The sequence below is a fragment of the Falco punctatus genome (genome assembly GCF_963210335.1).
Source record: "Falco punctatus genome assembly, chromosome: 6".
Classification (NCBI taxonomy): domain Eukaryota; kingdom Metazoa; phylum Chordata; class Aves; order Falconiformes; family Falconidae; genus Falco; species Falco punctatus.
Genome location: NC_137585.1, coordinates 28,121,062 through 28,147,130, shown reverse-complemented (window position 1 = coordinate 28,147,130; position 26,069 = coordinate 28,121,062). Strand labels below are relative to the sequence as shown.

Sequence of the window (26,069 nt, the reverse complement as noted above, 5' to 3'; positions counted from 1 at the left end):
TCTAAAAAATTAAAATTAAAGGCATTTCACGTCCAGAACATCTTTTTTAGCTTCGATGAAAAAGTCTGGAAGAGAATCATACAGCAGCCCTCTTCTCAGTACCTTGTTTGAAACACTTTTCTGACAGGATTAGTTTTGGGGCTGAAAAAAACCTACAGGGTTTTAAGATGTGGCTTTGATGTTTTAAGAGGGACATTATATGATACGGTATTTGGGATGGAGCTGCAAGGAACCTCTGGAGTCTGATTCTGTTTCAAATTTGCAGGTATTTGAGGTGTAAAAGGAGGTTGGAAATACAGACAAGAATCTGCAGAAACTTGCATTGCTGAAGGCCAAGGGAAAAGGCAATTGAAGCAGTAATGCAGTGCAGAAAGCTGTAAAGCCTGTGTATCAAAGGAGCCAGGGTTGTGCCTGAGGAAGGCCAACTAACTATGCTACTGCCACTTAAACTGGTGTGTAAGGTGTTGAAAAGTGCAGTTTGGGGTGCTACATGGAAACCTGGAACGTGTAGCTGTCAGTATGCTACAGTTTAGCTGTGGGCTTTGCAATGAGTTCTTGACACCTGGATATCTGAAAGAGAGGCTAATTTAGGAGAAATCAAAGAACAGCAGCAAAAGAAGGTGGTTGAAGTAGCTGGTTTATGAGGAGAGATTAAAAACATTAAATGTGTGTTGCTTTGACAGGTGATTGGAAGAGGATGAGGAAGTGATATAATCAGAACACTTTGTTAAGCTCACATTATTATTATTTAGGCTTCTTTCTCAGTTTCATATGATGTATATAATGTAATTTTCGGTATCAGTACCAGAATAGAGAGTCTGAAAACTGGTTTCGGCTGTGGTTCTTGTAACACAGAGATAATGAATATCATTGTACTCGCAGCAAGAACCCTTCAGAGCATTGTGTTTGGAATAAAATTATCATTATTGTGAAGGGGATTATGAATTTTAAACTATGATTATGTTATTCCTTTTTTAAACCGCTAATGTCCTCTGAAAATACCTTTTCACTTTTTGGCCAAAGTAATGCTTACAGCTTAAAGAAGAGTAAAAAAGAATCAGTGTGAGGTAGAGAGGAGCTGGTGATGTCAGCTGAGTGTTCAAGGGGAAAAGAAAATGTTAAGTGTAAGGGTAGAAAGGGGACTTTTTTGTGTGTTGGTATGAAAATTAACTGTTGTCAGTAATCGGGTTACAAAACTTCTTGGAACCAACAAACCTGGATAACTGGAAATCCAGATAGGCTGGAAGTTCCCAGAGGAGAAGTTTGGCTTGTTGACTCTGATTTTTGTTGAATCATGACATCATGAGGAAATGTCTGAAAACATTAAATTGATTAAGAAAGAGTAAAGGGGAGGAAAGAAAAGCTATGCACTGGGGATACTCGTACCAAACGTTTAAAAATACATGGAACCTTGTAGGATTCCACAGTTAAGAGTGCGAGGATACAGGTGTGACTTAACCGTGGTAGGTAGGATTTTATGAAAAGCAGATATAGTCAGACAAACTTGATTGCATTCTTTGGGGTGAAAAAGAATGAAGTAAATGGAGACACTTTGCAAGTAATTGGATATTTATTTCATTGTATTGATTAAAAAAATCATACCACAAAATGTGTGAAATGAAAGGGTTGACTCAAAGTAGTTGTTAAAGGACAATTGGTGTCAGAGGATGGATTTTTTTGGGTTCTGCAAAAAAGTGCCAGACAGGAGGCTTATCGATGTCTTCATCCATGATCCAGAAGTAAAGTTATGTGTCTAGGAATAAAAAATGTGTCTGTACCTTTGAAAAGACGAGTGAATGCCTATTGAAATCAGGACTTGGAAAATTGTCTAGAGTTCAGATAGACAAGCAACTCCATGTGCTCTGCTAGGGTGACTCTGAAGGAAAAATATTAAAAAAAATCTCCACGTTTTTCAAAATAATGTCTCTATTTAACCTGAGTATACAGTGTTTGTGAAACCACTGCTACTACATAGAGTCCAGTTCCTGAAGTTCAACCCTTAAAAAAGATGTGGAAGAGCTGGAAAGCATAACCAAAAAAAAGGCTAAAAATACACCTGACTTGAGGAAAAAATGCTTGTTTCTCAATCTTTGTAGCATACACATGTTCTCTTCTTGCAGTTACATTTCAACAAAGGACAAATTATTAGACCCTATAAAAGGGAAACAGTGGATTGGGACATGTGGAAGTGTCTGATTAGGAGGGTTGCGTAGCCCTTTCTAGCTTTAAATGGTATAAAACTTTATTGCTGGCCCTCTTGGCTCTGGATACTGCAGAGCAGAACATACAGAGATCCTGCAAGGCAGAACATTATGTGACTTTTTTAATCTGTCCAAATGCATCACAGCATTTGGTCATTCTCCTGAACTGCGTTTATTTCAGTGAAGTTTAAAGAAATGATTTGATCTTTTCAAGCTATTTTGAACTGTTCATTTTTATCATGACGACACTTGGTGCATATAGGAGGGGACAGCGCACAAGGCATGTAGGAAAGGGTAAGATTTCTGGTAGAAAAAAGCATTAGTCCCAAAGTACAAAGCCACCTTTATGTATGTTCCCACTTGGAGCTGAGTACCAAAGATGGCCTTGAATTCCCTGTACCTCTTGTCTGGGACAGACTGGCTAAAACACACCTGATCGGTGCCAGTTTGTCCAGGGTCTTCAGCCCTGGCAAGTGAAAGAAGGCAGAGGAAAAGAAGAAAGTAAAGCAGTTATTAAGAGGGATGAGGAAAAGCCAACAGACTAAATGTATGAGGAGGCAGGATGAATACTCAGACAAAAAAGGAAAGTTTCTAACTTTCATTTTAAAGGTAGAGCTAGTGGAAGGTGGTGGCTGGTGTGGTCCTGCTTATACCAATGGTACTGACTTTTACCCGGTTTTAAACTGGTGCTGTTCCTCTGCCTCCTTTGCCACAATACTACAAGCCTGTGCTTTTCTACACTACCAGCTGGAGGAAGCTTAAAATCCATTGCCTGTGGCAGGCCTTATGTTGTTAATGTCTATCCGGAACTTTTGCAACATTTTAATGAGACTGCTATTTTGCATGTGATGCAGGTTCAGTCTTCTCATAGTTTACAGGGGACTTGGGTTTAATTTTAGCGTGCAGGTTGAGACAGGAGGAGGAGGAGAGTGCCCAGGGCATTTGGGAAAGGTGAGTAATTTTTCTTCCTTGACATGCTCTGTATTTAGGTATCTGTCAGACAAAAGATGCTGCCTTAAGCTGCTTCCATGGTATGGCGTAACTGTCTCTGGTGGTAGTGCTGTTTTGTTTTTTTCTTTGGAATATGCTAGCAGGAAAAATGTTTTATTCAAGTATAGCGTGGACAGCAGATGTGGCTTGAAAATGTCTAAAAGGCTGTATTGGAAACACAGCGATTGCCAGGAGAGTGCTCAGCTTTCCTAAAGCAGCATTGCTTCTCCTTCTGGCATAAAGCTCCCAATGTGCCTATGATGTGTTGGTACAGGGGGGAGCTGCTGTGCTTGTGAAGTCACCGCTTCCTGAGCTGCTCCTCAGCACCGGGTACCTCCTGGAGAGACACTGATGACACATCTGGCTGGGAATGCAGCTCCTCAGCTTGATGCTCCTGTCAAGCTGGTCAGGCTCTGCTGGGTCTACCAGGGGAGGCTGAGGCTACATATGCTGCTGGGAGTCACCACTCAGACCTGGCTGAGAACAGACTATATAAGCAACCCTGGTCCTTCAGCACTAGTCAGTTTGTGGAGCGGAGGAGAACTCCTGTGACTGCCTTTGCCATTCTGCTACAGAAAGATAACCTGTGGCAGCAGAGCAATAAAGTAAGACATGGAACGCCTTAAACCACTGTGGGTGCTTGTAGCCTGAATGTGTGCTTAGCTTCCTTCTGTGATTGATGTACAGCAAGTTTATCTTTGCAAAACTGCCTTATCTCATTTCTGCTTGGCATATGTAGTGGAAGTTGAGCTCCTTGCAACAGTAGGCACTGCAGCATGTGGTTGGCAGATTAGGAACAGATCCTTGCGCGGACTAGGTGTGCCTGTACAGAAACCACGTGGAGGGGCAGTTCTGCTGCTCCAGGCTGGTGCCTTCATCCCTGAAGCAGCTGCTGGGGAGTTGGACACTTGGGTGATGGCCAAGACACAGAATAGAAAATAAGGAAATTAAAGCAGAAGTGAGGTGTAAAGCTTTCCCCTGCAAACCCCTATCCTAACAAACAGGGAGTGATTTTTAAAAGCCCCTGACTTCTCTTCTCAGTGTACTGCTGGAGTGCCTTGGAGGGGACTTCCTTTGATTACATGTTCTTTCTTAATTGAGCCCTTTTAAGGTGCTTTCAGGCAGTGCCCCAGAAGTCTTAGTTAATTCTTCTGTGTAGGTCTCAGACAAGAGGTCTGGTGTTTGAGCCAGGCAGGCTGCACTCCGTTAGTTTAGTCGTAGTGGCAGGGAAGAATGTGAGTCAAAGGCTTGGGGAGATGATCCGAAGTGAGTGGACAGATGTCAGAGAAAGTTTGGACCAAGCAGGGGTGTGAAGAAACCTGGAGGCAAATGGGGCAAGGAAGCGAAATAAGTTGTATGCAGACCAGGCTGTGACTTCAGTGGTCTGCAATACATATCAAAGAGAAAAGGCTGTGCAGGGCGGACGCTGGAAAACAGTGCTCTCAAAAGCTCGGTTACTAGCAGATGCTGCAGCATCTGTGAGCTTTAAGGTAGCACTGTGGCTATCTAAAATGTGTCTGTGTGATGCATTGCTTCAGAGCTCTTACATTAAGCAGAGATACTTGAAACATCTCAGACAGGAGCGGGGTTTCCCCATGATAAGTTGTACCCATACAGGTGCTGATCTCCATCTTGGGACTGTGGAGGGCATTGGGGCCTGGTGTATAAATAGCCCTGAGGTTCCATGTAGCTTAGCGCAGTGTCTCGAAGCAGCAGGGAGGAGGTAGCTGTCATGGTTTTCTTCTCATATCTGTAAACAGATTGTCAAGGATTTCTGTAAAGTACAGGGGCACAATTAATGTAACCAGTGCTTTCAGGCTCCTAGCCATGGCTCTCAGCAGTCCTGTTTGTGATCCACGGAGACACCCAAGCCCCAGCCTTATGTCAGTAAACACACAGGCAAAACTACATCCCTTTTCCCAGAACATGCTGCAAATTAGTTTAACTGGGGACCCAGCAAAGACCCAGCTCTTTGAGTGTCCTCTGTCCCTGGCTTGGTTTGAGCGGGGTGCTCACATTGCATTGCTCCTCCAAGCCTCCTCTTGGCAGCTTTGTGCAGACCTGCCTGTTTCCAGTTAGTGACGCAGCGCTTCAGGAAGCCGAGCCAAGCCAAACAGGGATGTTGCCTGCTTAGGGAGTGAACGATGGGGCCTCTATGCTAGGCCCTTACTGGCAGTGTACCAACAGACGGTATATTTAAATGCTCAAGTTCAGCGTTAACTTCTCAGATTCTTCTTTTTAGCAAATAATATTTCTGTCCTGGTGGTGTTCATTTAAAAACAAACAAAAAAGGTTGGGGGAGGAAGGGAGAAAGGAGAGAGTTTTTCCATCCCTCTCTGACAGTGAGGGAAAACAAAGTTATAAAATATTCTTTATAATTTTAGTGAGGAGCAGCTCTGCTCCATTTAAGTCTTTTCTCTGTTATCGTCTCTCAAACAGGTGGACAGGCTCATATGGCAGGGTACAAGTGTAACAACTCTGGGGAATAAAAAGGGCTTCTAGTATTTTATTGGGAAAGAATAGATCTGTAGGTTTTACTGAGGGAGTCCAGGGAAGGGCAGAGTGAAGTAGAAAAGAAACTGAGCAACGTGTGCTGTTTCAGCCAGCTCCTGCCCTAGAAACCATGCACTGCAGGAGGATGCTTAAGACTGTACCACAGAAGGGTGTCACTTCTGCTCCCTACCTCGCTGGTAGATATCGGTTGTCTTGTGGAGCTTATGTTGTTAAATTTTCATGTATCTGATCCCGACCTGCCAGCTGCTGCCGATTAAGTTTTAAATAGGAGAACCCCCTCCCTTTATAAATTAAAGTCTGGAGGGCTCTTAGGGGGTTCAGACTGAAGGGCAAGGCAAGGACTGGACAACAGTCTGACTGAACTTGAGGGGAAAAAAATGGCAAGGAGGACTTATAGCTTAAAACTTTTAATAAAGACTAGTTGGACTGACCAGGAAAGGATTTAAGGAAGTAGCAACTGGCTGCAATCCCATTTAAAACAGGAGTTAACAATAAAACGAGGCTGGATTCTTCTTATTCCATGTTTCTAGTATATGTGTGATGAACCTGTGACTTAGTATCATAATTTTTATCTACAAATTGTGCCGCTTTTTATGTTTTTCTGGCAGACATCATACAGTTGTGTGTATCAATGTCACTTTGGAAAGTTGGGCCTGCTGGTTGGAGACACCTTTAGAAAGTCTGTGTTGCTTGTTTTGCTTGAAGGCTGACTGATAAAGTACAGTGCAAGCGGGCTCAGCCACACTGGTTGAGATTCTGGGTGGGTTTAAGGGGTAAGGAGGATTAAAGGAAAAGGAAGATAAAACGTGCCTTTACCAGAAAGTGATGCAAACATCACAAAATGATTCCCTCTTCACCAGGGGATAGGAGTGCACTCAGCCTTGGCAGGAAGCCTTGATCTGTCCACTGGTGTGTTGTTCTTGGTGGTGGTGTGCAGTATTTTGGAGACAATTTCTGTAATTTGGAGAAAGGGTGGAAATGTACAGTCCAGAGCAGAATATATCAGAATGTGGCATTTGTGTTACCTACAGTATTTAAACATTCTAGTGCTTGGATAACTTTAAGAAATTTTGGAAGCTGTAAGTGGAAGGTGCATCTTTTGCTTAGTTATGATTATCCATAGCAAGAAGGGAAGGTGAAGGTCTTGCTCATTAATATTGTGGGATTTTGGTAGATGGAAGGATATGTGAAGAAGAAAACATGGAAGTGTGAAATATTTTGCAATTTACTGCTGTATATGCACTGCTTAAAATGTGAATTAATAACTTTTTGTTAAAATCATTCCTGTTACGAGTTTTTGATTGTTGCCAACCAGCTCTGGTCCTGCAGTGAGCTTGAACAACACGGAAGTACGCTGCTGTTGAACCTAAGCTGCCATCCAAGCAGGTTGCCTTATTTGTTAAGCATTGCATAGCTACTACTCCCTTACTCGGGAGAAACAAATCTGGTATCTTGTGAGAGGGCTGGAGCACTAACCCTGCTGCAGTGGTGGCATCCCAGCATGTTACGCTGTGTCAATAGGGAGGGGGGATTCATTATTTCTGAGTACATCTGTGGTGTGGGTGGCTGGTTACAGGCTCTGCTGGCTATGGGAGGGTGGCTGAGTGAATATTTTACTGCCGTTGACACAACTATATATGGAAGACCAGAAAAAAGCACTGCAGTGGTCAGGCTACTTGCCAAAAGAACCTCAGCTGAATTTTGTTTTCCAATTGCTTCAGCATGTCTGGATTGTTTCTGTAGTAAGAACCAGGTCGGGTTCTTTGTGTCTGACAGATGGAAAATAGTCTGGAGGTGAGTAGATACTTCAGTTTGAAGCTGCCTGTGGTGATCATAAGCGATCATAAAGTGTTTGCCACCTAGTGTTGTCTTTTTTTGATGGCAGCTAGGAACATCATCTGCCAGAAACAGGTGTGCCCTTCAGTAGGAAGGCTTGAATAGTCATGTCCCAAGACACACGCGTGTGCCCACTTTGAAGGAAACAGCATTTCTGATGCCCCCCCCCCAGGGCTCGCAGTGGTAGTCTTGTAAATACAGCCTGCAGGATTGATCTGCTGATTTATGACAGTTCTGACTGCTCCACCCATTGGGGATTTCAGGGTTGTGGTAAGTAGCCTGCAAAATCCTACTAGACAGTTTAATTTTGTTGTTGCAACATTGTGAAAGAGTAAGTCCTGATCAGTGTGCACTGTAGTCTGAGGTGTTTCAGGCTGATTCATGAGCTCATAAGGGTAGGGAAACACACAGTTTTGTCTTAAGGAAGATCAGTTCACCCTGGAGATACAAGTGCACAGTGCAAACTTGGATAAGTTGTCCAAACAAATCTGTGTTTTTTTCCCCTCATGATCATGGGATGACAGTTCAGTGAAATTGGTCTTTAAAGTATGTCTGCACACAAATAATTTTCATGAGATCTTTGTCAGAGCTCAAGTTGCTCATCCCATGAATGTAAGAAGAATTTATTCATTGCGGGGAACCTTTAAAGATCTCTATTCTCTATACAAGTTTTGGTTCTTCCTGGGACTGAAGATGGAACATCTGTGTTCCAGCCTATACATACAGAAAGGTAGATTTGTGTATCCCAGTACAGGAATGCTAAAGTTCTTGTTGCATTTCCAATGCCAAATATCGCTCTAGTTTGCGGAGGTCACTTGCATTGCCTTATCTGGGAAATAAATACTAACATGCCTCAGTGGAATGTTTTATGGAATATGAAGAGTTGCCCATATTGTTCAAAAAGATCTGCTGTAAGAACATGGGTATTATTCTTTATTTTCTTAATGGAAGTGCATTTTTCACTTCATTGAAGTTCTGTGGACCTGACCTCAGCCAGAATGGGCTAATTGTTGCAATTAAATCATGAATTGCATCATTCTTGATGTCTGTAAAGGGAGCAGAGCTGTTTGCAGGGGACAGTAGCTACAAGGACATCTCCTGTGAAGTTCTCATCCACTGATGTGGCTTTTTCTCTTGGAAGAAAACTCCTTTTGATCAAGTGATACTCCTGTTTGCAGGGTCCACTAATTGGTTTGCTTTGGTGGGAGCCAAAGCCTGAGCAGACATAGGCAGCCCTGTGTGTGGAAGCTGGTTTCATCTGACAGCAGCGCTGGTGCAGAGGTAGTGCTCCTGCAGGTGGTAGGTTTGTAAGCAGATGTGGCTGAGCATCTGTTCTCAACAAGAATGAGCTATGCAGGATTTGGGTAGATTTTACCCTGATAGTGTTTGCACCACTCCCCATGAAGCAGAACTACACCATCTTTGGCATCTTCTGGATTCGATGACTTTGTAATGGAAGACTGCTGGAAGGATCAAACTTTGGGGGAGTGCTACTGCTAAAATGCAGACCTTGTATGCAGCCCAGTCGGCGAAGAAATTCTCTTTGAGGCAGGCTGCTGCTGCAAGCAATGCAGTTTTGAGAGGTGCGTAGAAAAAAATTCTGTCTTTCCTGGGAGAGCTTGAATCATGCTGGGCTCGATGCTAGGGCTGCTGCTGAGCAACTCTTACCAAGCTGTGGAACCTAGCTGACCTCTTGAGGTTTTTCTGATCAGGCAGACAGGTCAGAAATAAGGCATGAATAGCCCTTAGGGAGAGACAGCAAGAAATTAACAAGTGACTTTAGCTTTAGTTAGGTATGCTCTGCTGGGAATGCTAGACCTTCGGCTGTCCCCTTTATAGCTGCTAGTGTAACCGAACCTGGAGTAGCTCCCTCATATTGCTCTGTCAAGGGTGGTCTGTGTTAGTTCTTGAATACTAGACATCAAATCCATTTTGATGGAACTGGATTGAAGCAGCAGACATGGAGTCAAGCCGTTCTCTTTGAGGGAATGGTGACCTCTGGGAAGGATGGTGACTTCTGTTGAACATCAATAATAATCCAACACAATTTCTGGCAGAAAGGGACAGATCTCTGCGGGTTATACCTGTTAAAAGTTTTATCTCAACATTCCTCGTGATACAGCAACACTAGGATTTTCTTGGTAATGCTCTGTTGTGTGGAGTACTGATGCTGCAGGATACTGGAAAGAGGCTGAGAGAGTTGAACTGCACCTTTTGGTGGAACAGATAGGATGTAAGGTCAGGGTGTAAGAGGTTGCAAGTTTATGTACTCCTTTTGCATTTGAAACCTGGTGTGATGGCTTTAAACTCGGTATTGCAGTTGGAACGTGCCTCTTGGTTGTGCTTAATCTGAGTTTTCATGATAGAACTGGTATATCTGGGTAGTTTGTGTGTGACTTAGCCAGGACTTGCTCAGTTTTCAAGATGTGCTCTCATCTGTTGCATATCGGCAGCGTTTAGCCTCTTGAGCTGTAAAAGACAGGTTGCCAAAGTATGCTTCATAGCTTGATATCCTTATAACACTCCTCCCCACATGCTGGGTTTTCAGGCTTGTTGGGGTTTTCTGAAATGTGTTCCATCAGTTTTCTTTGCTCTGATTTCTGTTGTCTGAGAGCTCTAATTTTTCCACCACTATCAACAGAGAAAACTCAACTCCCCAAAAAAACCCAAACACAAAAATGAGGGTAAGATAAGACTGTGGCTATCCAGTCTGGAGTCTAACAATAGGCAGGGGAACGTGCCATTGCAATAGCCTGCCTTACAATTGTTCCCTTTGCCCCTCCTTTTCCCCATCCACTTAAAAGCATAATGCAGGAAAGAAAAAAACAAAAACCAACAACCACCCCTGCCCCCCCCCCCCAAAAAAAAACCAAAAAACAAAACAACCCCAAAACAAAACAAAAAAAAAAACCAAAAACCCAATCCCCAAAAATACCCAGCCGGGACAGACTGAGACGGTGTAAGCAGAAGCGTGCAATTAAAAAAAGCTGCGTGCGCCCAGTCCCAGACATTCCTGCAGCTGCAGGCTCCTGGCGCGGTATCCAGGCGGGTTGGACCCCCGCCAGCCCCCGCCTCAGGCAGGAGCTCTGCCGGGGAGCTGCTGAGGGGTGGGGGGGGGGCTGAGGTTATTGCTTTTTCTCTGCAAGGCGATGAGATGGGGTTTCCAAGGTCCTCCCTCTGCTCAGAAGAGTGTCACTTTCTCTGTTTATGTGCCTTGGACAGGCTGTGCTGAAGGAAGAAAGAGCCTCAGAAATCCGTTTGAAAGGGAAACGGAACGCAGCTCTCCTCCAGCGGGGAGCCCACCTCGGGTTTGCACCCTGCCTGCACAGTCCCCGCTCTGTGTGCCTGCGGTGGAGCGATTTTACAACAAATGCTTCTGTGTTTCATTTTGGGTTGGTGGGGAAAGAGCAGGGGTCAGCACCAACAGTCAGGCTTTTGAGACCCTGGGACTGTTGAGCCTTGCATGTGTGCGTAACCTTTAACCAAACCCCATTGATTCGGTAAGGTTTTATTCTACCAAAGGGATGATGTAAATCCAGGGTGGGGTTAACACATCAGTTACTAGCAGTTAAATATGAAGTATGAGAGCTGGGGCTTTCGTGGGGTGAATTGTGGGGATGCTCTTGCCTTTTTCCGAGGCTGACAACTTTTTGTCTGTGCTTTGGGCCAAACTAGCCCAGAAACTGCTCTGGACACATACCTGGTCTTTATTTGCTGGTTTATGAAATGCAGGTTCTTCCAAAGGTGGTGTTGGATATGAGACAAGCTGTATTTACTTAATTTATTAAAATAAATGGCTTAGCAGTACAGCTCTTACTGTTGCTCTAATGGCTGAGGAAAGGTGAACAGCTGTATCATTTGGGCATTGAGAATTTTTAAATTTAAAATATGTGTTTTAAAGCATGCCCAATGACAGCTGTGACAGGGGAGCTGTGGTGCAGCATAGCTTTCCAGTGCTGCTGCCTCCAGCTGTCCATCTTGCATCTCTGCTGGAGGCTGCTACGGAAGGACGTGCCCAGGCCTTACACGCTGGTGTTTTAACTTACATTGCTGAGGAAGGCGAGTTGGACACTTTGTCCCCTCCTGTGAACAGAAATGGCTGGGGTGAAGGCCTGCCTTTCCCGTTGTGAGAGATTGATAGTCGACAGGGAGCCAAAGGGCAATGCTGTCTTAAACTAGGCCTGTTTTTCTGGATTTTTCCAGAACTTGTTTGTCTGAGTTCTCAGGTAGTGACTGAAGGGTGCGTGTATCCTGAGGCTAGGTTGGGTGTCTTATGCAGAAAGCACCTGGGGTGCTCTGGGTGGCTCTTGGCAAAATGTCATCCTTTTCCCCAACATCCCCAGGGCTTTTCCCATCACAGGCAGCATGCTCTTGTGCCACCATCAGCTGAGGCTGAGTGAGGCAAATGATTGCACAATCTTTTTGCTGCTACAGGTTATCTTGCCAAGGACAAAGCTTGGGTCTATCAGCAGAAGGGGCTTGTCTGTGGCTATTCCCACACCAGTTACACAAGTGTCCTCTTGTTTTTGGGATAAGAAAAGAAAAATGCTGTGGGAATTTAAGTGTTAGAAAGCAAGATAAGGAGCTGTGTACATTCCTCTTTCACTCCCCAGTTGTGTTTTGTGCCTCTTCTCTGCCTGTCTCATCACTGAAGGCTTTATTAGGTCAGTACTGTGATTCTTCTAAATCGTGGCAGGGAACCTCTCTGTAGTCCTCCTTGGCTGCTTGATTTCTACCCTAAACAAAGCACCAGCTTCATAGTGTACCAGCACAGCATCTGAATGTGCACATGGGCATCTCTTAACAGTGATAGATTTCACACGCTTTGGCTAGGTCTCTAGATAATTTGCTTATTATTGCTCTGGTTGCCCCTCTTGGAGGTGTATGGTAGCAGTGTTGGCTACTAATAGGAAGCTTTATTTGCTATGTTGTACTATGAAAAGTTCCATCAAGCTTTTATTCCTGCAGTTACAGCTCGCCTGTATCTTACCAACAAAAAAAGCCATGAATACGAATTTCTACACATCAAGAAGTCTGCTTCTCAACATGTATCTCTATTTACTCCTTGAACTTTTAAAAATGGATTTGCATCAGGATCAGACAACTCATCTGCTTAAATAAAAATAGCTAGAGCACCAAACCTTTAAAAGCATATCAAATTGTCACTGCTTTTATTTAATATTTTCATTTTAGGTGGGCAGTATGTGGTTTGAATTACTATTAGCACGGGCATCTGGTTTAAATCCATATCCGTGTTCTGTCTTGACCTTTCCCAACTGTCTTAACAAATTCTGTCAAAAGGGGAATAGTTATAACTGCTGCTACGTGAGCCAGGGATTGGAACAATGTAGACAGGATGGGGAGACTGATGATCTCTTCTAGTCCTTCTCCCCTCTCCCACTTGCCTGGCAACTGATAAAATGCCACATGCGGTGGTTAAACTGAAAGCTGGATGGTCTGTTTAAATTTCTATTATCTCCATCTGCTTGCAGGCTTTTCTGAGTGTGGCTGGCTGTCACCATAAAGCTTAAACAGGATCCTTTCATGGAACAGAGCTATTAGGTCCTTCTGTAAAATGGTCTAGTGGGCTCCTTTTACAAAATTATACCCTACTGGACCATTTGAAGTCTTATTACATATTTTTTTATTGCAATATTGGAAAAATAAAGATGACTGGCAATGGAGAAAAGATGGACAGCAGCTCTTTCCAAAAGAAGAGTTGTTATTTCTCTGTATTGTCCTCTGCTGAAGTTCCCAGTCTGTTCGTGCTATAAACTTGCTACTGTTACAGGACAGGTACAATTCAACTTTGGAAATCCCCAGCATGCTGAGTTCCCTTTTGGCATTGGTGCCAACCATGCTCATCTTGACTGTTGCTGGAGACCAGATGTTCCTGAGCCATCTGGAACCACAATTTGTCAGTGGAAGCAGAGCAGTGATTTTCAATCCCTTGTTGTTTTTGCACATGTAACAATTTTCTGGGGAAGTTTGCAGATTCTGCAAACTTGAGCTTACTTAGTGTTCTTTAGTTTTCTTTGTTACGGTTTGCAGATCTTACAACTAGAAAAAAAAAAGATCGAGGAGAGGGTGCTCAGCAATTCTGACAAACTGACAATTTTAGTTTTGGCGTGTCAGTCTTTGTAGTGGTTCTGCATTAAGACATGGTCATTGTGAGCCTTGATTTATAAAATCTTCTAGTTCACAGAATTTTACTGTAGATTTCTGGAGAAGAGAAACTGATGAAAGGTATAGAGAAAAAGTCCTATGAAGAGCAGCTGAGGGAGCTGGGGTTGTTTAACCAGGAGAAAAGAAGGCTCAAGGGGGGACCCTATTGCCCTCTACAGCTACCTGAAAGGAGATTGTAGAGAGGTGAGCGTTAGCCTCTTGTCCCAAGTAACAAGCAATGAGACAAGAGGAAATGGCCTCAAGTTGCACCAGGGGAGGTTTAGATTGGATATTGGGAAAACTTTCTTAACCGAAAGGGTTGTCAAGCACTGGAACAGGCTGCCCAGGTTGGTGGTTGAGTCACCATCCCTGGAGGTATTTAAAAGAAGTGTAGTCGTGGCACGTAGGGACGTGGTTTAGTGGTGGAATTGGCAGTGCTGTGTTAACAGTTGGACTTGATCTTAAAGGTCTTTTCCAGCCTAAATGATTCTATCTCCAAATATGCGCATACATTATGAGTATGAAGCCATCTTAGTCATAAGGATATTGAAGTGCTTTACACATGGACCATTTGTTCTTGTATGTTAATTCAGTGAAGAAAAACTTGCTGTGGTTTTTATGATGTCTTTTATTTTTTGATGGAAGCTTAAGATACCCCATGGTAACCCAGTGAATATCAGGTACCACTTTCAGTTCCTCAAGGCAACACCAGTCCAATGCTAGATCTTCTACTATACCTATGCATGTGTTGAGAACTTGGTTTTATTTCTTTTAATGGTGCTGAATTTTAGTGGTATGAGGTCAGTACCATCACTGGTTGCCAACTCCAACCCCCACAGGAAGCAGCAGTTTCAGGATCACTTCTCCTCTTTCTTATTTTTCTTCTTTTAGTTAAAGAACCTTCCTGATACCGCACATTTGTCAGTGTACCTTACGCAACCGTTTTCTGTGTAAAATCCACTGCAAGTTTCAAATTCCTCAAGAGTTCTGTAGCAATTTGCTCTCCCTCCCTCCCAGTCCAGATGGTCTGTAGCAGATGCTCATCTGAACTATTCCACAGCCGACGGCACCGCATTAAAAACCCTGAGCTATATTTAATACACGCAGACACACAAGCATGCACACACACACATATATATCTCTGTGTATATATAGCCTTAACTGACTCTAGAGTTATGCATTGCTGATAAGCAGTGCAAGGTTCCCCTGATTATTTTGCTGGCTATGTACCTGTGTTTCCCTGGAGCTGAACAGACTGGCTGAGCTCCAGGAGTGTTTTCCATCCCTCAGGTGCTCTCCGTCGGAGCTGCGTGATGCAGGGCTGTGCTGGGCTGGTGTGTGGCAGCCAGGGTTCTGTGTGCTGTGGCCCACAGATGGCTTATAGGCTGTGTGGAAGAAACAACAACACCTGAAATCGGAATGCAAATTGTGCTTTCTGAGCTCCTGAGCTTGCTCTTTACCTCTGAGTAGTCCTCAAAGCCAGAAGTAGCCGTGTGGGTCCCTCCCTTCAAGCCTCGGTGCTGTGTCGCTGCGCCCTGCAACCAGGGGCTCCCTCTGCGTCCCAGCTCTCTTCAGCAGTTTTATGATCCCCATAATCTTGGCATTAAATGTGATGCAATCTTCGATGCTGTTATCCTTGAAATCCCTTGTGACAGGAGAGTATCGCTTTGTCGTTGCCCTTAGCCATGTGGAATGAAGTGGCAAAGGGCACCTTTGTGCCGGGGGCCCGCGGGGGTGGCGTGGGACAGCACGTGGCACCTTTGGCTTCCGACTGGCCCTGTAACCGCAGGGATGTGTGTCCTTGCTTACAGCAACCTTGACAGACCCTGGAAAAAACACGGGGTTTTTTTCTTTCTGTTTTTTAAGCTCTGGGGTAATGGTTCCACTAGCAGGGGCCGAGGGGCCTCTGGAGGCTCGGGGCTCACTCTGGGTGGGTGCTGGGGCTGGCGTCTGTGAGCAGCCCCATGTCCTTCCCCACCCCCAGGCTGGGCCTCTCCCTCCCGGCGGGGCTCACCAGGCACCCGTCACCTCCGGACAGCTCGAGCAGGTCTTGGCTGTGGCTCCAGGGCTCTGAGTTGGGGTTGGCCAGGCTAGCGCGAATGAGTGATGACGTGTGCCTGTGCTTATGCAATGTCTGAAACTTCCCTCCACCCGTCTCTATCCCCAGGATGCTTGGCAGGCTTTTTTGGCAGTTTTGGGAGAGTTGTCTTCTGCACTGCACGGCGCACTCGCTCAATATATGCAATTAAATGCAATGCTGCAAGTGAAAGCAGCTTTGTGCATTAGCGTTTGAGGGATGTGGACTGGGAAGATGCTGCGCAGGGGTGCGTGTGTAGGTGTCGGCTAGAGCGCCCTTCTGCTTTTCTGCCAGAAACTTAACGTTGCCTGGTAGGATTAATCTTGTAATTAATCTTTAAAACAGGATGCAACTCCTCCTTTCCTTTAAATGCACCCTCTCCTTCCTTTCTGTCAGCTGTTTGCTTTTAATGTTTTTTTCTTCATCAAATAAAAAAAAGGGGAAGCTTTTTTCTAACATAAAATAAGAACCTAAGTTACTTTGTTCTCTCTGTGTGTTTGAATGGTGTTGCATACTACATGCTTGTGTTTGTGTTCTTTCTCAGGTTTAAAGCAAGTATAAAATAACTTGCCTCTGATATCTCAGCTATGGGCATCCTGCTGCTGCAGCCTTGGCATTTGGAAAGGATGGTGGGTCCTCCATGGAGGAGATGCCCAGACACGTGCAGCTTGGCTAACTAGGAGACACTGTAAAAGAGACTTGGAAATGAGCAACTGCTAAATGATTTCAATTTGAAGTAAGGTTCTCTATGTGGAAGCTCCTTTTGAATTCCTACACACACCCTGGCATTCTCCTCACGTAGGCTTGTGGGGAATCTTCCATCAACATTGAAATTGGCCATCTCTTGGTTGTGGTTTGTTTGTAAATTAAACATGGACTCTGAAAATGATCACGATGCCGTGTGCTTGTGGGTCCTCAGAGTTTGTTGCAGGTCTTTGCTTGTGCTTTGGTGTGACTGCAGCTGCCTTCCTGTTCCTGAGGAACAGATCAGTATCAAAAGGATAGCGAACAGTTTGCATGCATGGTTGTTTGTTGGGTATTTGTATTTTTAGCTTATTTGATTGAGAAACCTTGAAGTCCAATGCAGCTGCTGAATATTTCCTCTGTGATTCTCTCCCAGCTTTCTAAAGGTGCAGCTCTTGTGGTGATGGCAAATGGTAGGGGCTCCCTCTCCCAGCTGTTACTGGGGTGTCCACAGACCTTACCAGCCCAACTCAGGTGTGCGAGGAAGTGTTGACTTGCTCATGCAGTAGGGCTTGAGAATGCACCCTTGAAAATAAACAAAGGGAAAAGGCTTTTCAGTGGGCTAGTGCTGTGCTATGTGCCAGTCATTTAAGTTTATCGAGCACTGTGTTTGGAGCTTGCTTGTGAGTGGGTGGTTGTGTCTAATATGACCAACCTTTGGTCTTAAAACTAGGTTCTTGAACCATGTTCACTGACTGCCTTCCTGATAAGGATATCAAGTTATCTGGAACATAGGAATGCAAAGCAGCATTAGCAGGTTGCCCAACTCTGGGTTTGTATCGGGTTCTCCAGAACATGCTGCTGCTCTAGTAAACAGCCTTGTTTTGCTGCAAGAAGGCCAGAGGAAACAATTATGATTAATTGGTTTAGCCTTATGTAAATCATGGGCTGTAAAACTTCCCCAGATTGTTTCCTGTTTGAATTTCTGCATATCTTTGTCTTCAGTTAAGAATGGCTTGGGTTGAAGAATTCACCCTGTTCCTACATGATTGATTGTTCTCCCTATTTTTTAATGTTATGACCCTTTATAACCTCAATGAGTGGATCTGTCTTCAGCTTATAAACTTGGCTGCAAGCTGGTAGACCTGATCTTTAAGTCTTGTTCCCTGTTTCAGTACTTTAAGAAAGTTCGTGTTCAGCATTAATTTCCTCTTTGGCAAGCTGAATACTACATTGGTTTCTTCTTTTGTTATTTGCCTTTATTTTGAGGCAGAATTTCGAGCTCCACAGTGATTCTTGTGATTCTCTGAACTTTCTCCAGTTGTTCAACATCCTTTCTTTTTTCTTTTTTTACAGTTTGGCAGGATAGGATTGGAGCGTGGCTGTGGCCAGCAGCAGCTGCATCCACCATGAGCGTGGAGGAAATTAATTTCTGCTCCACACCGCTCTGTCTTCTGAAGTCCTCAAAACAGGGGACAGACTTGTGCAGCAGGTTGTGTGATTGGCATAAGACCGTGGTAAAAAGCTCTAGCTGGGGCTTGAGCTTTACAGAGTGACTTCTTTTAAATATGAAGCCTCATTTAAGAAGCAAATGCAAACAAAAAAAAATGGCCCTAAATAAATAATAAAGGCAAAATTTCTGCAGTACCATTGCCTCCCTGCTGTTCTTTGGCTGTGTGAGCCCAGCAGCGGCCCCACAGCACAGGACAGTCATGTGAGAGTTGCCAGTGCTTGGTTGCTCCTGGAACTGCACGAGACCTCAATGCTGTGGCCGAGGGGCTCAACCTGGGATGCAGCAAGGGGCCTCTTGCATTTGAAGTGTGAGCACGCATCCGCAGTAATTCCTCCCCTCCTTCATGTGCCCAGCACTTAAGTACCTGTCCCACAGATGCTCCTTCAGCCACATCTCTCCCAGGGTCCAAAGTCCTTTTTGTGATCTCTGCTTCTGATTGTCAGTCAGCTGACTGTGACTTGGGGCCTTTTGTTTGCAGCAGTAAGTTATTTTTTTTTCCTTTTTACCTTCAGCTTTATTTAAAATGTCACTTGTTTATGGCTGCTTACCAAGTACTATGTTTTGGGTTTGTGACCTGACTTTTTTATTACTTGCTGCTCCTGCTGATGCTGTGTTATCTGCAAAATTCAGTGGTGCTGACTTTTCCTCTCAGGTCATTGATAAAATATTAGAGTCTGGGGCCAAGAACCGATCCCTGTGGGAACCAACTGACAACATGTGGTGCAATCAGCTGATTTCTATTTCGCATCTGGAGATTTCTTCTTTGTCACACTGAATGTGGCTTGTTGACTTCATATTACTCTGGATTAATTTTGTATAGCACCAGGTCAGTTGCCCTACAACAGACAAGGTATATTAAGCTTGTAATACTATTACAAAAAGATAACATTTGAGAAGCTAGATTATTGGTTATTGTGGAATTATAAGCATAAATTAGATTTCCCTCCCTTTTATTCTTGGACTCTTAACTACTCTTTACCCTTCTCCATCTCTTCCCTTATTCAGGAATGAACAGTAGGTAGGGTAACTTGCTGTTACTTTGGTTGCCTTGTTTACACTTAAATATTTTCATATTTTTTGCAGTCAGTATTGTCTCATACTGCAAAGAGTTTCATGAGCTCCTTAAAAACTGTTTAGATTTTTCAGATGGAGTTTTTCTAGATGTGCTAATTAAAATGGCCATCTTTGAATAGCTGTTATTATATTCTCTTCCGTTATTGTTGGGATGAAAACCACTTCAGTACCATCCTGTGGGATGACTGTATCATCTGTTCTCATATAAAGAGCAGTAATTTAGAACCACCCCCTCCCAGGAATATTCAATTAAACATTTTGATCATCTTCTCTCCCCCCCCACAATAACTGCAGCCAAGTGATGACCTGATCTATAATTAAAATTCTTCTGGTTCCTGACAAACTCAGAAGCAGAATTTTTTCCCTCTGAATTGTTTTCTATTAACTCTTGTTTTCTAGGTTCTGATTTATGTTAATTCTCAGCATTTTTTCTTTCTTCCAGTAGCCCAAAATATTTAATACTTACAAGTTTCCATGGTAAGCAGGGTTGTTTACCCATTTTGGCTTTCTCTTCACCTGCCGTGATGAAATGGCAGGAGCTTTGGTTCGGTTTTTAGGCATGGGCTGAAATGTTCATGAATTATTTACAATCAACATTGATGCTTTCTTTATTAAAGACCTTCTGTCAGGTTCTCTTGATCCTGTTTTACAGGGGAGGCTTGAAGAACTTTGACCATCTCTTTAGGACTGCAGAGCATGGGCTGGAGGAAATGTTTGTTGCAGAAGGGTAGGGCTGTGCTGCCAGATGATGTGCTGGCACTGCTCCTGCTGCAGCGTGCAGCGTGTTTTGCCGACTTGGGGATGCAGGAATCTAGTGCTTGCCCCTCCTGAGTCCCCTTTTCTTCTTGAACCTGCCTTCTGGACAAGTCCATAACGCAAGTGAGAATGACCACTTAAGGATGAGCAATTGTAAATGGCAAGGCACAAAAGTAGGTGACGCTTGGCAAAAACACACAGCTGGGGATGGAGGAAGATCTTGCACAACCCTAATATGCTGCTTATCTGTTGTAGGTTTATTTTATCCCTTCCCAAGCACTGTGACTTTCCCTTCTCCTCCCATTGCTTCTGCACGTTTGCTCTTCTGGCTCTTGGTCCTCCAGGGTCTTTGCCTGGAGCTTGCAGCTTCCCTCCCAGTTCCGCTGATCTTCTTTACGTCCTGCAAGGCCATCAGTAGCTTAGGCCTCTCTCACCTGTGTGGGAGCAAAGGCCTGGAAATGGAAGGTACCGAAGTAGGTATGGATGAAAGAGGGGGTGCTCTGAATGAGGGAGGGCTAGTAAAAGAAGCTGAAGTGACTGTTTACTGGTAAATGAAGGTAACACAGGTTTGAACACTGTATTGTGAGTGCTCGTGAGAGAAGAGAGTCAGCACACATTACTAAATGAGCTGTTTCACTAGTCCCTGTATCTCTGGAAAGAAGCATAGAGGGGAACTAAGTGTACAACTTCGTTTTTTGTTTTTGTTTAAGACCTGGTCTTAGGATACGGCTGTTTCCATCTACTGCTATTTTGGGTCCTGAATCTTAATCCAGTAGCACTCCTGTTTTTTTTATTTTTAAAAAGTTGACTGAAGTAGTGTTTTCTGGCACTGTGACAAAAGACCTGTCATAGGAAATTGGAATACCAGCTCCTAAGTGTGAGGTGTCTTAAAATAATTTGTCTCAATGAATGCAATGCATACTTTGATCTTGTTCACATCCTGCCCTATTTCCTTTCTCTCTACAGCTTTCAGTAGAGCTTCAAAACAGACTGGTTTGCCTTTGACACAAGTAAAAACCAAGTGACCCCCGCCGCTCTTGTGACATAAAATGAAATGCATCTTTCCTCAGAGGGAGGGTGCCAAAGTACCAGTTATAGTGGAGAACTGGTCCATACAGGATGAGGTGCCAAAATGATTTCTGTGGGTTCCTGTGTGAATTTCTGCAGAGTTAAGGATGTACAGGTGCAATGTGAGTATCCATCCCATGGTACAGAGGACCACTGGAAGTGGCTTCAAAATGCAAGCCTTTTTGCTGTGGGATGAGTTTGGTTAGGGCTGGCACATCCAAAGAAGCTCTAGTGTCATGGCAGTGGGTACAAGGTAAGGACGTTCTACCCCAGTGTTGTCACTGGGTCAAGTATTACTGGTCTGCTCTTCCTTAGCTTCCTGTGCAGTAGCTGGTTAGACATTTAGCATACTGCAGAGTTGCAAGCTGGAAACGTTTTAACAGTTTGGGATGGGAAGCCTTTGATTATACCTGCTGCTGTTGGCAGAGTATCAGATCTGAATGCATCCATGGTGTTTTGGGCTCAGTGCAAGTTTATGGGAACTGCCAGATCAAAACCCAGGATGTTTCTACTGAGAGCAAGGTGTAGGACTTATTTACTGGAAAGGGGTTCTTTAATGTAACTGTTTTTCACACTCTGGCAAGATCACAGGCTAGAACAGGATTTGACATCAAACTGGCTTTTTTAGTGCATGGTACTTAATGTGTAATGCTCAGTGAACAGCAGCACTGAACACAAAACAAAGTCCTACAGTGTTGTTTCTCTTTCTGCTCTGATAGTAGGTATCTGTATGATAGAGAGGGCAGCACTTTCTGCTGGGCAGGGTCTAAAACCCATGGCAGCTAAGGTCATTGCTAGCCAAAGACTGTGATCCTTGAGCTCTGAATCAGGCAGGAGAGTTAATCTCCTGGGGAGGGTGATACGACCTATGTATTTCTTCACATTTGTTTTGCAAAACCACTTTTTTTTCTCCTTTCCTTGTGCTCAAGCACATGTCTTCTGAGTTCAAGAAAGTGTTATATGTGTATGGTGTGTTATTTATTGTTAAAACTTTACATGCATCCTCAATTTTAACCATTATGTCTATGAATATTAGGCAGCATTTATAAAAGCTATTTTATATTTTCCATAATCAATTCAGGGAGTCTACATTTAGGTGCGTGAAGAGAATCTGACTCTTCAGAAACGAAGAATGCTTAAATAAACATTTTGGAGCCTAAGTTTGTGTCCTTTCTTTTTAAGCCTCAGCTTCTATGCTTCTACCCTTGAACAAATAAAAAACCCAGAACACCCTCCACCGCCCCAGTACTAAAAATAAATCTGTAAAACAAAACCTACTAACTCTTCAGTGAAATAAAATGCCCAATCTCTCCTTAAGCTGCCAATAGTGATAGTAAAGCCTTATTATTTTATAATCAGAAGCTTTAAGGAGCTGCATTTTTATGGGTGGTGTGTAGGTTTGCAGCCAGCATTAGGAAAAAGAAGGAATGGTCCTGCAAGCTGGAACCCTGCCATTTAAACTCGGTAGCCATTAAAGAAGTAACACTGAAGAAGAAAACAGTGACTTTTTATTTTTAAATGTCAAGTGTCCTGTCAGGCAGGAGTGGCAAGCCAAAGCATGCAGGGAGTGCTGCTAATGGAGCAGAAGTTGTTGTTTCCTACCTATGCTGCTCAGACAAATTAAAGATCCTCCTTTGAAAGATACTGGTTTGGTCCTCGGGGAGGATGCTGCTGAGAACACTTTAAGCACAAAACAGCCAAGCTGGAGAGCATCTGCGTTCTGCAGGAGGCCCCCAGTACTACTGGGAACCTAGACAAGAAATCACGATTTTGCTGGGCTGTCCGAACAGCATCCTGGCACAGCGTGCCCACTGGGATGGTTATATTTGAGAGGTTGTGCCCGTGGGCAGAGGCTGGCAGCTTCAAGTATTGTTTAACATGTGGGATCTGTGATGAGACCTTGCAGGGTGAGCAGCTGAGCAAATTGCTGCTGCCCTGCAGGGCAGGTTACACTGTTTTAAGTAACTGTCCCTGAATTGTGTGGTGCTAGTCATTCTTGGGGAGAGGGTTTTGTCTCCATGTAGGCCAACTGGACGATCCCTGTGACTTCTGACTTCTTTCCCTGGTTATCCTTTCCTCCTTCCTTTTACATCCATAAAGTCATCTAGGAGTTGGACATTATTCTTATGGGTCCCTTCCAACCTGAGATTTTCTATGATCTCTAAAATGGGTGCAAAACTAGTAGATTCTGTTTAAAATGGATACCTCTGTGTGTGTATATATATACACACATCTAAAATATATATCAATAAAATAGCAGTGCCCTTTGACAAGGGATGCTCTTACATAACGACTGAGATTAATTTTCTTTGCTTTCATCCCTTCCCATTTCCATAGTGAGGCAAGATGATAGATGAAACCAATTGCAGTGCGCCCAAGTGTTGTACAACACTGCTATAATGTTAAGATCTCTCTGCATGCATTGAAGAAGAGACTGGAGTAACTGTTTTCTTTCAGTAGTGGCCGTAAGTTAAACCAGCTGTGCAACAACAAAATGTGTTATCCCTGCTGCTGAGCTCTTGGGCAACAAATAAGACCATAAATGCCAGCTGGTGAATTGTCGGATTTGTACATGAAGGTTTCAGCTTGTCTGAAAACTTTCTTTCCCTGCTTGCCTTTTTTTTTTTTTTTTTTTTTGCTAAGACACCAGTTAGATGTAAAATTTGTGGTAAATACCAGTTCCTTCCAAAGAGCCTGTAGGTGTACCTGGGGCATAACCCAGAAAATTAATATTCTCTCACAACATCTATGACTGGCATTGCATGCCTGGAGCATAGCTGGGGCAAAAAATCCAAACAACTGCATCTGTTCCTTTTTTTGCTAGATAGTTTTTAATAGCATAACTGGTCTCTTTAAGTCTCTTGTCTGGGTGCCAGAAATCATCAGAGACACCAATGACTAAGTTTTGGAAGCTGAGCTACCCCCTCTGTCTAGGGTGACTCATGCTAGGTGGAGGTGGCAGGGAGAGCCTTGCCCCTAGGCTTGGTGGTTTGGAGGCTTGTGAAAAGCAGACCTGTCAGTCAGGCTTGTCTTGCAGCCTCTACAATCACTGGTGATAAAGAGTTGTGACCCTGCGGCTCGCCAGGTGAAGAGAAGGGCATGGGCAGAAGTGATGGAGAGTTTGTTTTCTGTGGTTCTGCCACTCAAGCTGGCAGCCTAAGAGCTGATTTATGAAACAAACGAAGTGCATACAAGTAAGCCAGGTGTAAGAGGGGAAAAAAAATAACGGGGGAAAAAAAGTAGCTGAGACAAAAGAATGAATGCATCTGACCTGCGAGCATAATCCAGACCCTTGCTTGCAACAGAATTAATAATGTATTTTGAGGTCTCAGCCAGGACCCCGATGGGGGGAGCCTTGTTGAAGGGCTTCCAGCTCACTGACTCACTGCTCTGGTGCTCTGTCCCCTGTGACTCACTCCTCTCTGACTCTGAATCTTTTTGGAGAGAGAGTGAAAAATAGCAAAATATGCACCAAGCCTATTGAAAAATTAGACTAGATCCAAGAACTATGCACTGGGGAAAGGGCAGGGAAATGTGAGGATTTTCCTATTTTATATAACTCCCAAGAGGCTTGGGCTTAATGAGCAATAGCATCCTTTTCTCTGCTGGCAGACAGTGGGCTTAAGAGACACTGAACTTCAGGGTTGTTTCTCATCCTTGCTTCAACTGCACAAAGGCTGCTTTTTTTTTTTTTTTTCCTTTTTTCTTTCAACCCATATTTAGTCCTAGTTATTACAGAGTTTAATTTTGGTTTTAATTCTCTCTTTAAATCCAAAATAATTTTTTGGGGGGTGTGGGGGGATGCTAAGGAAAGTGGAAGAATGTTTTAGAACAAGGAAAGACAAAGGAATAAAACATGGTTCTTGAAAAATCTCCCCAATTAGTTAAAAATGAATGCACTTCTTTGTTGGTTGTGGGTCGGAAATACTTGAGTGTTTACAATGGAAGTGTGCGCATGCATGTGTGCATTATGGGGTGGATTGTAAGATTTGCTCAGCATGAACTTCAGCATTTCCAGCTGTGTAACCTGAGCAAGTTGGGAAGATGTGCAGATTTAATTACCATGTAAATCTGTTAGCTCTGAATTTCCTGGCATTTGTTTTGCTGATGACACAACCTGAATGTTATTCACTTAGTGGATTCTTTTAATCTGTCCAATTTTTTTTTCTTGTAATGCTTAAAATGACTAATTGCTGGTGTGATACTTCAAGTGATTGTATCTGCTGTTATGGTGGATCTCTTTGCTGTTTTCATTTCACGTTACTCTTCATATCCTCCTGCAAATGAGGTAATGTCAATGTAGTTAATGACTAGACAGTAAAGAATTTTACAGTAGAGTAAAATAATTGAGTGACTGTTTTTCTGCATCTTGGTTTCGATTTTTACACTGTAGAAGTTAAAAACCTAGAAATCTGAGGTTCCCACTCTTTGCCCTTGGCAGGTACGCAAGCCAGGGTAGCGTAAATGTCTCTGCTGTGTTATCAAAATGTTTTGTGTGTGACTTGAGGGACTATTTACAGTCCTCAGTCTCTCCGTTCTCTGCTGCGGCTGCATCAAAGACTTTTCTTGCCATCAGAAAGATTTTCCAGCTATTTGGGTCCTTCATCAGGCTGAGAGGGAGGATCTCTGTGTCTTGCTTAAGAGTAAGAAGCTAGATGTGCCCGCAGTCACATGCTCAGTACTGTGGTCTGTCCAAGGGGTCTCAGCAAATTACATTTCAGCTGTTTCAATGTGGTTGCATAATTTTTTTCAAATACCCACTGCCAAGTATAGTTGGTCATGTGTTGTGTGTCTGTGTCTGGCCCTCCCCCCGCCCCTCCCCCAGTCCCCCCCAGTTAGTGCATACCAAAGGTAAGTACCCTGGTGTATCAAGCTGTATAGGGTGCAGTGGCTTGCTCTGCCGTTCTTTCTCTCTGTGGGAATGTTGATGAATGATTTTGGGGGGTTGGTTTTATCTGTCTTTCACCCCTCATGTTTGGAATCAGCCATATGGGAAAATACTGTATTGCTGCAGGGTGTCCTTTGTTTCTCATCCTTCTAAGAGCAATGCAGCAGAAGCTTGGATCTGTGTCTTGTGACAGCGGTGTGTCAATGCACCCCGTGCCAGCAGAGGAGCTATTCTGTTCCCTGTAGAGCACATGTGGGTGAATTGCAGAGGTGAGGCTACAGGGGCTCCCTTGGTAGCTCTTCT

The 26,069-nt window shown here is 43.8% G+C and overlaps 1 protein-coding gene and 1 long non-coding RNA gene across 2 annotated transcripts in view; one reads left to right on the top strand and one right to left on the bottom strand.

Moving 5' to 3' along the window:
• CREB3L2 (cAMP responsive element binding protein 3 like 2) overlaps window positions 1-26,069 on the top strand; it is a gene marked incomplete at its 3' end in the record, with an annotated part of 80,115 nt that overhangs the window by 14,038 nt on the left and 40,008 nt on the right. The gene's annotated exons all lie outside the window — the stretch shown is intronic.
• LOC308065193 lies at window positions 5-23,507 on the bottom strand. Its single transcript, XR_013928704.1, has 2 exons — window positions 15,721-23,507; window positions 5-15,532 (listed from the first exon to the last, which is right to left on the bottom strand). It is a non-coding gene; the product is annotated as an uncharacterized lncRNA (long non-coding RNA).